A 15,505-nucleotide genomic window follows, 5' to 3' on the forward strand; every position below is an offset into this window, starting at 1 on the left:
GGTGTCTTTAAACAGAAATGCACATAAAAGAAGGTTTCATGTTAATTGTTTGGCAAAAATGTCATGCCCAGAGACCAACAGGAACCTAACCCTATTTTCCCCCTGGAGCAAAGCTTCAGTATTCACTAATTCAGTGTTGGTGACAACTTTATAGAACATAACTACCATAAATAATGAGAATTGACTATAAATGGACAAGTATTAAAATCAAACATCAAGCAGAATACCAATATTTTCAGATTTAAAACTCTAGCTATGAAGTGGTAATTGTATTAAATACAATGTAAATTAGATTTAAAAACAGTTTCAACTGTTTTTAAAACAAACAAACTCTGGGTTGCTGAAACAAAACAGACAACTCGGAGTTTGCTGAAAAAGAAAAGCAAATTAAATCCCACTTTTAATTTGTTTTTGGTAAAAGAAGAACTTTCTTTACCTATTTAATATGTTTCTTAATTGAAACATATTTACTCTCAAAACAGCAGCAAGCTATCCAGGTTGCTATTCTAGACTTGCTATTTCTATCTTTTGGTCGTTATTCCCATGTAATGAGGTTGCTCACAAGTAATATAAACATCTATGACAACAGGCCGTGAAGTAGGGGTTACTTTCTATGAGATTAAGTTAGATGACATTTATTCTACATTGTCCTGGCTCTACTGAAATAGCATAATGAAGAAGTTCAGAACAGACACACTGCAGTCAAACCTCTGAGCTGCAGTGCAGCTCTGCCACTTACTAGTTGTAAGATGTTGAACACCTTATTTAAATTCTCTGCTCCTGACATTGTCATTTTAAAATGATGATGAAAATAATACTATCTCAAAGAGTGAAGGAGCAAATCAGTTAACATTGATAGAGTGTGTAGAAGAGTGTCCACCATTTTTATCATTTATGATGTGCAATCAGTCATTGTTTTTATTAGCAGCCCTATGTACAAGACAAAGATACACGAGGTGAGAGTGAGTGGCTGAATGATCATACTTTTATTAAGAAGGTTTAAGTGACTTGGAAGGGAGAGCTTGGTGGACCATGCAGGACTCTATCTTCCTCCTGTTCCTGCTCAACATGTGTATATAATATGTCATAGATGTAAGACATTGATTGCTTATTGATCAAACCTATAAACAATATAAAAGTAGAATAAGTTCAGTCCAAAATTGTTATTTTCCTTTGTAATATAGATATTTTACTGCTACCAAAGTTTCTTTTCTAACAGATGCACCTGATTTTATAATTTCCTCCTAAAACCTCTCATGATTCCCATTGCACATGTAAAATTTGAAACTCTTTATTATAGTTTGTCTCCAACCAGAGATTTCCTGATTCAACCTTCCCCATATCAAGAAACAACTTCAAAAACTATGAGAGTCACTAGTTCTACCATATTTCATACGAGGACACACTTAGAGTATTGGTTTTGGTTTTGGTTTTGGTTCTAGATCACTTATTACCAAAACGTCATCACCAATTTATGTTTAACCAAAAGAAAGCAGAAAAAAGAATGCAATGCCATGTCCTTATGAACAATTCAAAGATCAGCCTTTAAAAAGATTGTTTAAGTGGGAAAGGAGGGCTGAGACAGTCATCCATCTGTGCCTGCTTTCAAGGAAGGAATAAAGAGAATTGTTCTAGATTGCCTCTGTGTGAAGATGGAAGAGACTGAGAACTACAAAGGGTGAATTTCTATTCAATAGAAAATAACTTTATCATGATTATGCCTGTCTTAAAATATGATAGGCTACCTCAACAGAAAGTCTATGATTCTTAAAATGTTTTCACCCCTGAATAGTTCTGATGACTAATGTAGCAGCTGGGAGTATATGTGAAGTAGGGGCAATCGTTTAAAACCAAATTCTGAATAATATCCATTATGGATAATCAATAATATGCAGTGTTCATGGGCATAGTCTCCAAATGCTTTCTAGATAGTAAAAAGGAAATTGAAGTACATAAAGAATTTTATTTATTTTATACACCTTACTTTCACAAACTAAAAACATTTCTTCTAAGCTTTCCAAATAACACAAGTGAGTTGTTACATCTAAATTTAAAACTCATGCGAACATAGTAATAGTCTTTCATCAAGAATTGAAGGTCAGTTTCAACCCCATTCTTTACAAAAGACCAAATTATTAAAATTCCAATAGATGGAATAGTATAGCCTTTACAATTCCATTTTTTCATATAAACTTCCTGATTGATTTTTAGGCCAGTGCTTTTTAAGAGGCCAAGTGCAAACAGCTAATTATCAAAGTAAACCAGGAATTTGCAATAGAGCATCACTGCTGTAATTAAACAGTTCTGACTCCTTGGGGCTTGTGGCTAACACTTAGCCATGGAGCAAGACAAAAATCCAACCTAGACCACAAGAAAGTGAATATGTGCATATTAGAAACAGCATGCTCTCCAAGATATAAAGATGATTATTCAAGCACTTATGTTCCTTCATTGTGAGTTTGGATACAGCTACCTGCCAACTAGTGTTGCGGGAAGTCAGGGACCCTGAATGGATGGACCTGCTGGAGCCACGGCAAAGGGACATATATTGTGAAGATTTCATTTTAATATGGACATATATCAGTTCCCAAATAATACTTTTATAATTTCTTACTCCTGTCGTTACTTCAATCTCTAAACATAAATTGTGAAGATTTCATTTTAATATGCACATTTATCAGTTCCCCAAATTAATACTTTTATAATTTCTTATGCCTGTCTTTACTTTAATCTCTTAATCCTGTTATCTTCATAAGCTCAGAATGTACATCACCTCAGGACCACAATTGTGTTAACTGTACAAATTGATTGTAAAACTTGTGTATTTGAACAATATGAAATCAGTGCAGCTTGAAAAAGAACATAATAACAGCAATTTTCAAGAAACAAGGGAAGACAACCTTAAGGTCTGACTGCCTGTGGGGTTGGGCAGAATACAGCCACATTTTTCTTCTTGCAGAGAGCCTATAAACAGATGTGCAAGTAGGGAAGATATCGCTAAATTCTTTTCCTAGCAAGGAATATCAATAATTAAGACCCTCGGAAAGGAATGCATTCCTGGGGGGAGGTCTATAAATGACCGCTCTGGGAGTGTCTTACGCGGTTGAGATAAGGACTGAAATATGCCCTGGTCTCCTGCAGTACCCTCAGGCTTATTAGGGTGGGAAAAAAACCCTGCCCTGGTAAATTTGAGGTCAGACTGGTTTTCTGCTCTCAAACTCTGTTTTCTGCTGTTTAAGATGTTTATCAAGACAATACGTGTATAGCTGAACATAGACCCTTATCAGTAGTTCTGAATTTGCCCTTGTCCTGTTTACTCAGAAGCATGTGATCTTTGTTCTTCTTTTTGCCCTTTGAAGCATGTGATCTTGTGACACACTCCCTGTTATTGCACCACCTTCCCTTTTGAAATCTTTAATAAAACTTGCTGACTTTAAGGCTCAGGTGGACATCACAGTCCTACTGATATGTGATGTCACTCCCAGAGGCCCAGCTGTAAAATTCCTCTCTTTGTACTCTTTCTATTTATTTCTCAGCTGGCCGACACTTATGGAAAATAGAAAAAACCTATGTTGAAATATTGGGGGCAGGTTCCCCCGACAAACTAATAATTCATTATTGGGACCCACTTTCAACTGCAGGGCCCACCAGCAGTGAAAGTACCTGCCACTCTCTACCTGGGAGTTTTCTGCAACTGTGGGAATGCATTCTGCCTATGTGCAGGTAAAGCTAGAGATATCAGGGAGGTTACACCATGGGGAACAGCTTCCAATGAATGTGGAAGTTGGTGGATAAATGTCTCAGCTTCCTTGTCCTTTGGGTGAAGCAATTCTGGGTGATTTGTAAACCAACTGCCAAATCTGTAGCAGAATTGAGCTCCAGCTGCCAAAAGCAGAAGTCAGATCAGTAATCACCCCATATTCCCTTCCTGGTCTCTTTTCTATACTTTCCTGTTGCTGTTTCCTGGGATCATCTCCAAAATAAACCACCTGTTCTCACATCCTAGTCTTAGGCATCAACTTTGGGAAAATCAACCTGAGATTATGTTTATCAAAATTATTATTATATATATATCTGGATATTATCAGGGGTTTTTAAACCTCTATTTTCCCAATTTTTGTTAATATGATAATTTTTCTTTTAAAATATAAAAATAATTGTACACATCTATGAACATACATGAACTACTATATTCAACAAGGATGAATTTCACAAACAGTGATGAGCAAAAGAAGGCAGAACTAAAGAATATTCACTATATGACAAATTAATATACATCTTCAAGAGCAGGCAAAACAAATCTACAATGTTATAGCTCAAAGCAGATGACACTCAGGGAAAAGTGACAACAAGGAGAACATCTGGGTGCTGTTTCTGTTCTTCTTGTTCTGCATTGTGGTTATACAGGTGTATCCACTTTGTGCTAATTCATCAAGCTCTACACTTAGTTTCTTGTCCTCTTTTAGGTTCCTATATTATTTTTCAACAAATTTTATTTTAAAAACTAGGGTTAACAGGATGATACAATCTTATGCCACTCAGAATGGCTGTTATCAAAAAGTCAAAAAACAACAGATGTTGGTGCAGATGTAGAGAAAAGGGAACACTTATACACTGTTGGTGTGAATGTAAATTAATACAACCTTTGCAGAAAACAGTATGGAGAATTCTCAAAGAACTAAAAGTAGAACTACTGTTCTATCTGGCAATCTCACTACTGGGTATATGCCAGAAGGGGAAGAAATCACTGTACCAAAAAGACACCTGCACTCATACGTTTATTGCAGCACTATTCCCAATAGCAATTACATGGAATCAATCTAAGTGTGTCCATCAATGGAGGATTGAATAAAGAAAATGGTGTGTGTGTGTGTTTGTGTGCGTGTGTGTGTGTGTGTGCAGGCACACACCACGGAATACTACTCAGCCATAGAAAATAATGAAATCATGTTGGTTGCAGCAACATGGATGGAACTGGAGGCCATTATCCTAAGTGAAATAATTGAGACACAGAAAGTCAAATACTCAATGTACTCACTTACACCCGGGAACTAAACAATGGGTACACAGGGACGGATGGAGAAGACTAATAGACATCCGAGACCAGAAAAGGTGGGTAGGCAGGAAGGTGGACGGGAAGTGAGGGTTGAGAAATTTGCTATTGGGTACAATGTTCACTATTTGGGTGATGGGTACACTAAAAGCCCAGACTTCACCACTATACAATGAGTCCAAGTAACACAATGCACTTGTACCCCCTAAATATATTTTTTTAAAAAATTAAGTAGGGTTACAGTTAGGTAGTTATAGGTACTTATCAACCCTCAAAGAATTGTTTCCTTATCAAGCTTGATTTTATCTCAGATAGCACAAAAAATGATATGAACTTATTTTTAACCTATTGCAATATGCTCTAATTTATTCTCTCCCCTGAAATTCTTAAATGGAATATGTCAGCCACAATTATTCCTGAATATATTGGCTTTAGTGCTCACAAACTGGTGATCCTTTAACATTTTAGAAAAGGCAAATCCTGACTGATGTTCAATTAAATCTCCAGACTCAAATGTGTTCAGTATTTACATGTGGCCTTTGCAAGGATCAACACACCAACTTTTGTATCTTCTAATCTGAGAAAAGCCTTAAGAAGGTAACAGCTGTATTGGGGACAAAAAGTACTACTCTCTCACAGTTTACAAAGGAATCTCTAAAAACAAAACAAAACAAACAAATAGAAAAAGAATCTTTTGCCCCACATTGCTGAGAAAATGTTTGCTACAGGAAGGGAGGGGAAAGAAGCTTTTAGATATCCTCTTATTAGCACCATTCACAAGTTTTCTTTAATTATACTATAACAAAGTATATTAAAACCCCATCGCTGATATAATTTCATGTTTTCCCTACCCCTAGGTTTGAAAGAAGGCATTTTCTTAGCAAAAACATTCTCTCGTGCTTCTTCTCACAAAGATTCCTCTCAGTCACCTCTCATGAATGCATTCTCTTTGCAGAATTGCTTACATTAATATCCTGCAATCTCCATCTCTAGGGACTCTCTTTCACAGTTAGTGATGTATTGAAACAGGAATGAGCACATGCTACATCTTAAATCAATATCACTCAAACTTTGTATGTCTCACCATTGCATGGAGGCCTTGTTAAAACACAGACTGCTGGGCCCCATCCCAGAGCTTTTGATTCAGTAGGTCTGGGGAGGGGCCAGACAACTTGCATATTTAACAAATTCCTGGGCACTGATGAGCATGCTGGTCTGGGGACCACACTTTGAGAACCGAGGCCATATATTACACTTCTGTGTAATTTACCAAGTGCCCTAGAGCTTTGTCTCCCTTTGTACTCAAATCTTTAAGATAAGTATTTACTGCCAAGAGTCATGTGCCTGTCTGAGCCTACAAGACAGGCTATCCAGCCTCCATCCCACAGCAGATCCCAAGGGAGCCCAATCTCAGCTCTGGCCACTCTCACTGCAATTGGGGACCCATCTGTCTGTTCAGAGATCTGCTGCGAGGCACACCTGTCTGAACGACCAGGGCAGTCTTCTAGACTCACAACCTTGGTCAGTGTTCCCATACAGCCCCAGTATCCTCTTTGAATCTTCCCCAGGTCCACCTGAGCAGAAAGTCACATCAACCCCAGAGCCTTCTCAAGGCTCTCAGCAAGCCTGGGCAAGGGGTATCCTCTAGTGCTGTGATGACTGCAGTGATCTTGGCCTCAGGAAACACAGATCAGTCTGATTAGAATCCCTGGAGGCCCCCTGAACAAGGACAGGCACAAAGACAAACCATGAAGACTTAAATAAATTCCTAATCCTTCAATGTGTAGACATTGTCACATGTCCACAAGTCTCAAGAATATTCAGGGAAATGTGACCACACCAAATGGGCAATAAGGCACTAAAGCTCTACCCTACAATAATGGAGATGTGTGATCGCTCAAAGAATTGAAGGCAACTATTTTAAGAAACCTCAGCAAACCTCAAGAAAACCATTTACTGTGGGGACTTTTCCTGACTTTCCTAGAAAGAAAAGAGCCTAGTCACTGTGGTGTTGCTACAAGATGCTCATTTTTCCGTCCCATTCTCTTTCTCCAAAGTAACTCAGTTACCCATTTTGTTCAATACTACTTCTAAATAATAATTTCCCAAATTCTATTATCTATCTCTCTTTGTCTCCCTCTCTCTTTCTGTCTCATAGGATGACACATTTGGTTTTCTAAATAACATCTCTACTCTAATGTCTTGCCCATTCCTTTTGTTATCAGGTACAAAGGTTTTGTCAGGACCCAGCCCAATGTCCCCATGAGCATCATGATTAGATCAGAAACATAAAACTTCATTACATTGTTATTCTTCTTCATGGTCATGTACTATGTCACATACTTACATTTCTTTCTTTTCTTTTTTTTTTTTTTTAATGGGGTCTTGCTCTATTGCCAGCCTTGAGTTCAATGGCATGATCTTGGCTCACTGCAAACTCCACTTCCCTGGTTCAAGCGATTCTCCTGCCTCAGCCTCCTGAGTAGCTGGGACTACAGGGCACGCCACCACGCACAGCTAATTTTTGTATTTTTAGTAGAGACAGGGTTTCACCATGTTGGCCAGGATGGTCTCGATCTCTTGACCTCTTGATCCACCTGCCTCGGCCTCCCAAAGTGCTGGGATTACAGGTGTGAGCCACCACGCCCAGCCTATTTCTTTTCCTTTTCAGTCTTATATACATAATTGTATTTCAAGACTCAAATTTTCTGCCTGTCAGTGTGTACTCATTTTCAGCACTTTTCTCTCAGCTAAGAAATGATCTAGAACTCTGTCTCTGCCAATAATAACTGGCAACATCAAAACTGTCTACCAGCTTGCTCACTTTCATTGTGAGCTAACATACCTTTCTTTCTATCCTAAAGTCCTTTCCCTCCTTCAAAGTCAGGCCCTCTTTCTCTTGAATAAAGATGCAAGCACTTAACATGATTTAAAATTGACCTCTTCCATAGAGCCTTTCCTGATAAATTGCATCTCACTCAAGATCTCATAATAATTTCAACAATTGTTTGGTGGAGGACACAACCCCCAAATTATTGTGTGTACATTTTTCTGGTGATATGCTTATGTATATGTTCCCATTAGAAAAATATCCCCAGATAAGGTAACTTCTTTATTTATTTTGCTATTGGTACCACACACAATGTTCTCTTTGATTTTATTTTTTGAGAAAGGGTCTCACTTTGTTGCCCAGGCTGGAGGGCAGTGGTGTAATCATAACTTACTGCACCCAAGGGTGCACCTCCAGGGCACAAGCAATCCTCTTGCCTCAGCCTCCCAAGGAGCTGTGACTATAGCTATGCACCCACCATGCCCGATTTTTAAATTTTTTGTAGAGATGGGGTCTTCCTATGTTGCCTAATGTAGTCTTGAACTCCTGGGCTTAAGCAATCCTCCCACCTGAGCCCCCCAAATTTCCGGGATTACACTGCACCCAGCCCCCTAAAACTGCTAAAAGAAGATTAGCAGTATCCTCTTTTTAGAGATGAAATAACGTGACACAAACACTTTGTGCAGGAGTAGCAAGTGATTACTATGTTCTGTCCAACCTCCTCAGCCACTTTGGCCTATGTGATGCTGGTGCTCTATTCCTGTATTAACGGGAACATTATCTTAATGAGAAAGTACCATTTACCTGCATCTGTAGTATAAATTACCTTGGGTTGAGAATCATCAGAGTATATAATTATTAAGACAATTTATGTAAACTTGATAAAAATTCATGGTTTAAATAAACATGGATATATAATCTATCATTTTTAGATAATAGATACATGTCAGGAAGAAAGGTAGGTGAGTATATACAGACAGAGAGATACACAGACAGACAGAGGGGCAGACAATCCTACTGAATTTTAAGAAAAAGGAAGTAAAATATGGATATATAAAATAACCCTAGAAAACGTATATTGCATTTCTGTCACCATCTAAGCCAAGGAAATATAAATTTAGTTTTGTAAGCTTAAGTGAAGAATGAATAAGGCTTCATCACACAATGTTTGTTGATTTTCTTAAGTACACATTTTGTGCCAGATACTACATATGCTGAGAGACAGTCCTCCCTCTAAGGCACACACTGTCTAGGAGGGGATAAAATAAACTATAATACAATGTGTCAAGTACTTTAAGTCATAGAGTCAGAAACTGGAGTGCAGGAGGTTAATGGCTGATTGGGAAGAGACAAAGTGAGTCTAGACTATTTTTTTCAATGTGTTTGGTGAAGACTAAAAGGTGTCAAATGAAGTAGTAGAACAGAGAGAAAGGAATGTTATTTTTTTCTTGATTTTCAAGTGAGGTAAACGAGATGGTTTGTAGGCTGCCTGGGAGGAGGTAGTGAAAGAAGGCATGGAGAAGTTATAGGAGTGGGGACATGGCTGGAGAGTGATACAGTTGTTGGTGAAAGGAACGAACAAAGGAATGAGCTAACTGAATGGAGAGGGGAAGGAAAATGCATCTAATCTGTATCTCTGAATATCAGCAAGAACAAAACACAAATCAACATTTCAAAACATTATTCTGCTTTACATGGAAGCAGAAGACCTCATTTCTTCCTGCTATTTGCTTCTTAATTCATATTCACAAAACAACAAACTGCTTTAACTGCCAAGACACATCCTGCTGCTTCTTGCTTTTGTGCCTTTCTCTCCACTACTTTCCTTGCCTGAATATTCTCCCATCTACCCTTCAAGCATGCATGCGCACTTCTCAGGTAATCTTCACAAAGGCAGAAGAAATGAGCATGGGTATCTAATCACCACACCCTCCCCAAGAGAACCAAACATATAAAATAAAGAAAAACTTCTATCAAGCCTTCAGACTACACTGTTTTAGTTGTAAGTAACAAAATTTTATCTCAAGAAATTACGTCAAGAAAATAAATGAACAAATGTGTAAGTAAAGTAAATAAATTAAAAATAAATGTTTATATTAAGCATTTTCATAGTGTTGGACTGTAATGACACCAGTAACTGAGACGCTATTAACCTTACTTGTTCTACCTTCTACACAGGCGGCAAGTTCTCTCTCCTGCAGTATGACCCTTAGTTACCAATTGGTGTCCTCTACTTACTCTTAGATCATGTTCCCTCTTTACTTAGTCTGTAAGGTACCACATCAAAAGTGATAGGGCTTTGATTCTTCTTTATGAATTTTTCAACCAACAATTGCAAGGCTATCTGGATTATTTACTTAGATTTTCTTTTTTTTTTTTTTTTTTTTTTTTTTTTTTTTTTTTTTTTTTTTTTTTGGGACGGACGGAGTCTCGGTCTGCCGCCCAGGCTGGAGTGCAGTGGCCGGATCTCAGCTCACTGCAAGCTCCGCCTCCCGGGTTCACAAGCTCCGCCTCCCGGGTTCACGCCATTCTCCTGCCTCAGCCTCCCGAGTAGCTGGGACTACAGGCGCCCGCCACCTCGCCGGGCTAGTTTTCTGTATTTTTTTAGTAGAGACGGGGTTTCACCATGTCGGCCAGGATGGTCTCGATCTACTGACCTCGTGATCCACCCGTCTCGGCCTCCCAAAGTGCTGGGATTACAGGCTTGAGCCACCGCGCCCGGCCTACTTAGATTTTCTTAGTTCAAACTTGCAAAAGAGATAAATTGGCTCAACTCATTTTATTTTTCATGCCACCACATAGACTGGTATTCAGTCTGTAGATTTATAAGTTAGTTTCAGATACCTCTAGTCCAAACAGTTATGGCAATGGGACCAAAGTCATATGATAAAAAATACAATCACATGTAGATTGCTAAAAGAAAAAAAAATAATCAATGCTATTCCCATTGAGCTACCATTGAATTTCGTCACAGAACTAGAAAAAACTACTTTAAATTTCATATGGAGCCAAAAAAGAGCCCATATAGCCAAGAAAATACTAAGCAGAAAGAACCAAGCTAGATGTATCACACTATCTGACTTCATACTATACTACAAGGCTACAGTAACCAAAACAGCATGGTACTGGTACCAAAACAGATATATAGACCAATGGAACAGAACAGAGGCCTCAAAAATAACACCACACATCTACAACCATCTGATCTTTGACAAACCTGACAAAAACAAGCAAGAATTCCCTATTTAACAAATAGTGCTGGGAAAACTGGCTAGCCATATGCAGAAAACTGAAACTGGACTCCTCCTTTACACCTTATACAAAAATTAACTCAAGGTAGATTAAAAACTTAAACATAAAACCTAAAACCATAAAAACCCTAGAAGAAAACTTAGGAAATACCATTCAGAACATAGGCATGGGAAAAACTTCATGACTAAAACACCAAAAGCAATTGCAACCAAAGCCAAAATTGACAAACGGGATCTAATTGAACTAAAGAGCTTCTCCACAGCAAAAGAAACTATCATCAGAGTGAACAGGCAACCTACAGAATGGGAGAAAATTCTTGCAATCTATTCATCTGACAAACGGCTAATATCCAGAATCTACAAGAAACTTAAACAAATTTACAAGAAAAAAACAACCCCATCAAAAAGTGGGCAAAGCATATGAACAGATATTTCTCAAAGGAAAACATTTATGCGGCCAACAAACATATGAAAAAAAGCTCATCATCACTGGTCATTACAGAAATGCAAATCAAAACCACAATGGGATACCATCTCACGCCAGTCAGAATGGCAATCGTTAAAAAGCCAGTAAGCAACAGATGCTGGAGAAGATGTGGAGAAATAGGAATACTTTTACACTGTTGGTGGAAGTGTAATTAGTTCAACCATTATGGAAGACAGTGTGGCCATTCCCAATGATCTAGAACCAGAAATAGCATTTGACCCCGCAATCCCATTCCTGGGTATCTATCCAAAGGATTATAAATCATTCTACTATAAAGACACATGCACATGTATGTTTATTGCAGCACTATTCACAATAGCAAAGACTTGGAACCAACCCAAATGCCCATAATGATAGACTGAATAAAGATAATGTGGCACATATACACTGTGGAATACTATGCAGCCATAAAAAAGGATGAGTTCATATCCTTTTCAGGGACATGGATGAAGCTGGAAACCATCATTCTCAGCAAACTAACACAGGAACAGAAAACCAAACACCTCATGTTCTCACAAATACGTGGGAGTTGAACAATGACAATACATAGACACAGGGAAGGGAACATCACACACCAGGGCCTGTTGGGGGTAGGGGGCAAGGGGAGGGAGAGCATTAGAACAAATACCTAATGCATGTGGGGTTTAAAACTTAGAAGACAGGTTGATGGGTGCAGCAAACTACCATGGCACAAGTATATCTATGTAACAAACCTGCACGTTGTGCACATGTATCCCAGAACTTAAAGTTTAATAATTTTTTTAAAAAAAGAAAAACTTTTGAAGTATAAATTTTGAAACCCAATCAAAAATTTTAGAAAACAAAACCACACTGTACTAAATAATTCCTAGGGCAAAGAAGAAAACAAAACTAAAATTCCAAACTATTTAGAAAAATAAAGATAATGGGTAACCTCTGGTTCTCGACAGGTAGAGAACTAGCTTGGACTGTTGAATTCCTAGGAAAATGTTTTAATTATGAATCAAATAGTAATGAAAGGAGAAACCTTGAATCCAAAGTACTAATCTATTAAAATCTCTTATAGGAAAACAAAAGAGTAATCTTCTGGAAACTTCCACCTGTACAAAAAGAAAGAGTGCATCTTTTTTTTTTTTTTTTTTTTGCCTTAAACTCACCAAAAGATGCACAAGCTAGCACTTAGGTTCCCCACGCCTCCTCATATATTACAGAAAGTATAGTTACAGCCTCAGGGGAAGCTGAGCTCATAAGCAAAAATAGCTAGACAATAAGGAATACGTGAACAATCGTGTTTCACAAAGATGCCCACACCTATATATTTATGCATTCCCACATGCTCATCTTACAATGTAATTGACATTCCTCCCACCAAGATATGTGGTCTATGTTCTTTCCTCTTGAATTGGGCAGAGACTCCTGCCTACATCAAACAATGGAGTAGAACAAAAGTGATGTTATGTGACTTCCAAGGCTAGGTCAAGAAAAGAATACAGGTACATGTCTATAGACTACAATCCCAGCTACTTGGGGGTGGGGGGTACATAATGGGAGGATCGGTTGAGGACAGTAGTTCCAGACCAGCCTGGGCAACATAGCACAGCAATAGCCTGCTTCTTTAAAAAAAAAAAAAAATTAAAAAAAAAAAAAAGAAATACAATTCTGCCAGGTTCTCTCTCTCTCTCTCTCTCTCTCTGTCTCTCTCTCTCTCTCTCTCTCTCTCTCTCTCTCCCCCCCACCCCCACCCCCAACAAATCGTACCATATTCCCATGCATGGAGTTCAGCTACCATGTTGTGAGGAATCTCAAGCCACATAGAGAGGTCACACATGGATTCTTGTAAATAGCCCCAGTTAGTCCTCCAGGTAACACCTGTGCCAACCACCAGAAATGCAAGTGAGTGCAATTCACACGATTTTAGTCCCCAAGCTTCAAGCCTTCCAGCTGGGGTCTCCAACGAGGTGGAGTAGAAACAAGTCATATCCCTGTACAGTGTCTGAATTCCTGACCCACAGAAATCATGAAAGGCAAAAAAAAAAAAAATTACTGTTTCTTAAACCACTATATTTTAAGATAATTTGTCATTAATTTTTTTGTAGCGATGTATAACTAATTCCAAGTGCATTTACTACAAAGAAGAGCTTTATTACACAATGTAAGATTAAGAATAAGAATTAAATTCTCAAACTAATAGGACAGGTTAGTGCTCATATGAAACAGGAACTCAAAGTCAAAAAGAAAAGCCAAGTAGAAATACTGAATATTGAATATTCATCTCTTATCCCTTCTTAGACTCAATATGATAGTTGAAAACAGAACGTAATAAATGAATAAATTGCAGAATCTATAAACTCTAAGAAGGAATAAGAGATGAAAATTAAGAGATACGAAGAACAGAATTTGATGCCAACATATACATAATAGAAATCCCAGAAATAACAAAGAAATAGATGAGAGAAATACTTGAAGGTAATTATGACATATTTCCCTGAATTACAGAGTGATTAAAGATCTTAAATTCAAAAATCTATACAATTAAAAATGGAATATTTAAGAAAAGAAAATTTACTCTATATATGTAATAGCAAAATTTAAGAATATCAAAACTGTAAATAATGGATGACTTTTGCTTCTCGTGTTCTTCATTGGTTTACTGCATTAGGTTTGTGATTAGAAAAAATATTTGGAAAGGTTAGGAGTCACCTTCCCCAGAATCCATCCTTACTCAGCTCCCTCTGAGGACACATGAAATGTCCCTACTTGGCTTTCCCTAATATCCTGTCCACATCTCAGAAATTGTTTTTACCATGCTGTGTCTGTCCCCACCTATTAGTGGTGATGATTGGTGATTATTAACCAGAGTGACACATCAAAATCTCAGGGAAGCTGTTTCTATTATGAGCGATGTGTTTCTTACCCTGCTTTCCCAGTTTGCACTGCAGGCTACTGAATCTGAATCCTAGAATTGTATACAATTTTTTAAACACACTCCATGATTTACCTTGGTTACAACTACCAAAATAGAGGGACGGTACTATGTATTCTTCTGTATCCCTAGGACTTAACACAGTGCTGGCCATATAGAACGTGATCAGAAAAATATTTGTTGAATGAAAGCATGGTATATAGATGCACATAATTTCTAACATGTACAAGCTAATAACATTTGTGTCTCCAAAAATCACAGCAATTTGTTTTGCAGTCTGATAATTCAACACCATTTATTAATCCTAACATAGTCATCTGTGTGTTCTAACACTGTTATATATTATTCAGTTAAGAATCAAGCTTTATATTTTTAGTAGAAAATAGCTGGATGTGGTGGCATGTGCCTGTAGTCCCAGCTACTTGGGAGGCTGAGGCAGGAGAATTGCTTGAACCCGGGAGGCAGAGGTTGCAATGAGCCAAGATCGCACGCACCATTGCACTCCAGCCTGGGTAACAGAGTGAGACTTTTTCTAAAAAAAAAAAAAAAAAAAAAAAAAAGGAATCAAGCTTTATTCATTATTGACATACTGTCTAGGAATTTGGTCTAAATTTTTACTTTCTAATGCTAGGTATTGGGCGACTGAAACTGCAATGTCTCCTGTACATTTGTATTCAGAGTTAGCTAAAATTACAACTGTTCTAAATCTATGAACTAGATTTCTCACTTTTCCCAGTAATATGGTAGAAGTTTCTGGTTTAAAAGGTCACTAAAGTTGGGATCTCATAAAGTGAAAACAGATTAAAATTGTTTAATGTATCAAGAAACTAATAACTTGTTTTGTAAAATTTCAAATGACAGTAGTGAATAATGTCATCATACATGGAAGATTCTCTAAAACAACCACTTCCTTTTGACTACGTTTTTTAGGAAGAATCTACTTATGAGTCTCCACCCACAGTGATGCTTTTACTTTTAAAAT

The sequence above is a fragment of the Theropithecus gelada genome, chromosome 17 (genome assembly GCF_003255815.1).
Source record: "Theropithecus gelada isolate Dixy chromosome 17, Tgel_1.0, whole genome shotgun sequence".
NCBI lineage: Eukaryota > Metazoa > Chordata > Mammalia > Primates > Cercopithecidae > Theropithecus > Theropithecus gelada.